At 43.6% G+C, this 1,423-nt stretch overlaps 1 protein-coding gene across 1 annotated transcript in view; it reads right to left on the bottom strand.

The window, feature by feature from the left end:
* Positions 1-605: 605 nt before the first annotated feature.
* LOC147439488 (uncharacterized) overlaps positions 606-1,423 on the bottom strand; it is a 2,286-nt gene continuing 1,468 nt past the window's right edge. Inside the window, exons 2-4 of the mRNA XM_086484322.1 lie at positions 1,047-1,423; positions 814-954; positions 606-723 (exon numbers count right to left, since the gene is read on the bottom strand). The exon at positions 1,047-1,423 is cut by the window's right edge and continues 546 nt beyond it. The gene's annotated coding sequence lies outside the window, so the exon portion shown is untranslated. The remainder of the gene's footprint in view (positions 724-813; positions 955-1,046) is intronic.

Here is a 1,423-nt window from a genome sequence, read left to right as displayed (position 1 = left end):
TGTAAATAATATGTCAGTTGTTGTGCTTAGGTTGCAGATTCAGTAAGTGGTGGAGCCCCAAAGGCCTTGGGCGCCCGGACATTGCATATTTTTACCCTAGGTATTTAAAGCAGTGTGTAAACGAAATTAGGGTTCTGAACACTACAACAAAAGAAAGTGTTATCGACGTATATATAGACGCTGCCCGTCGCTATACGCGTCGCTGTGAAACCAGTCGCGTATAGCGACGCATATAGCGACGACCATAGCAAAAAAAAAAAATCTTGGGCAGAGGGCAGGTAGCCTGGCTTGTGCCCAGTTAAAAGATGCACACAGCCACACCTAGAATTCCTGCCCTCTACATGCTGTCCATGTAGGATCTCACATGAGATTTAAGGCCAATGAAAGACAACCGTGCCAACTGAAAAGCATAGCCATAACTTAAAAGCATAACCATAACGAACCATAACCATAACTTAAAACCACAACCGGCTATAATCACTCTGATCAAAACCATAATGCAGATAACCATAACCATAAACAAAATTAACAATAACCATAAGCATAACCAGAAAGAGAAACAATAACTGTCTATACAATGATAATGACAATAATCATAACCATAAGGGAAACAATAACTGTCTGAACACTAACTGTTTGTACAAAAAATAGACACAGAAGCGTGTCTGTGTCTCACAAAGCATATAGATGAAATCTGGTCCACTAATGACTAGGCGTCGCAACCTACACATAGGACAACTCACAAAATTAGTATTGATATTACTTCACATATACTGACTTAATTAAATCAACTCACACATATTAACGTCTCACCTCAAGCGATCAGCGAGACTATAAGGCCTCCCAGTATAAAGGCTCTCTTGAAGCTTCAAGATCATTCAGTACTTCATAGATACCTCTGCAATATCCATCTGACTCCTCCTCACGTGATGGAGCTCGATGCATCGCAAGATTCTGCGTTTATACAAAAATCAAAGTAATAAAAATACATGATTCATCATCGCGTTTTAAAAAACGCCATAGTTAAGATTGGATTAGAAACTCACAAACTCATAGCGAAAGGTGTCGAAGCCTCCGCTGCCAAGATGAGATGTCCCCCTAGTCATCTGTCGTACATGCGCGGCCTCACGCTGCTGTCTGAGCCGCGTGACCGTTGTCCGCTCATCCTCCCTGATCTGTAGCCACGTCTCGTGTGGGATGCCCGAAGGCTTCAGCGAGCCGGTCCTGAAAGCCTTCCGAGCTGCATCTCGTTGATGTTTGATGGTGTCCCGTGCAACACCCTTGATCCACCGCGCCAAAACAACGGAAGAACCCGGAGCAGGCTGGTACTCTCTCAAGATGGTCTCCACTATGTAAGTGACTTTTTCCTTTTCTTGCTGATCCCAAGACGTCAGAATGCTGTCGAAAACTGCAGCTCCAAGAG

This window comes from Adiantum capillus-veneris, chromosome 16 (genome assembly GCF_014529385.1).
Source record: "Adiantum capillus-veneris isolate H3 chromosome 16, ASM1452938v2, whole genome shotgun sequence".
Classification (NCBI taxonomy): domain Eukaryota; kingdom Viridiplantae; phylum Streptophyta; class Polypodiopsida; order Polypodiales; family Pteridaceae; genus Adiantum; species Adiantum capillus-veneris.
Note: the sequence above shows the minus strand (reverse complement) of the source record. Positions and strands in the feature narration are given on the sequence as shown.